Raw genomic sequence first — 637 nt, 5'->3', positions numbered from 1 at the left:
AAAAAAAAAAAAAAAAAAAAAGGCAATTCTTTTTTCGCCCTGAGATACTGAGAGTTTTCCAAGCTCCTTTGTGAAATATGTCTCAGAAGAATGAATTTCAGGCTCTGAATGAAAGCAACAGGCTCTGAGCTGGCATCGCATCTCTTTTTACTGAATGAGGCTGCTTTTTTTCCCCCCCTCCCTCCCTCCCTCTTAAGCCTGTCCCTCCCAGCATCACCCATCCACAGCCCCACGGACCCACGGCCAGTAACACGGGTGGGTCCTCGTGGGCACGGACAGACAGACGGACAGAAAACAGACCCTCAGCGGGGACAGCCGGTGTGGGGACTGACACCCACAGCTGCAGAGCAGCCCTGGGCACCGAGCTGCGTGTCGCCGCTGCCTTTTATAGCCTGACACCCAACCTCCCCCCCCCCCCGTCCTCGACACACACGCACTCAAGTCACATTACCAGCCTGCGGCCACTAATAACTGATAAATCTCACCCCACACATGGAAAAGAGGAAAAGGGGGTTACCCCCACACGCCCCCCCGACCTTCTCTCTCCCTCCCTGCTACCTGTCACCCCTTGAAGGGGGAGCTGCTCCCCCTTCTCTCCCCCAACCAGCACCCACACTCTCACTCTGTGCGTGTCCCC

This window comes from Calidris pugnax, unplaced genomic scaffold (genome assembly GCF_001431845.1).
Source record: "Calidris pugnax isolate Ruff unplaced genomic scaffold, ASM143184v1 scaffold219, whole genome shotgun sequence".
In the NCBI taxonomy this organism is placed as follows: domain Eukaryota; kingdom Metazoa; phylum Chordata; class Aves; order Charadriiformes; family Scolopacidae; genus Calidris; species Calidris pugnax.
Note: the sequence above shows the minus strand (reverse complement) of the source record.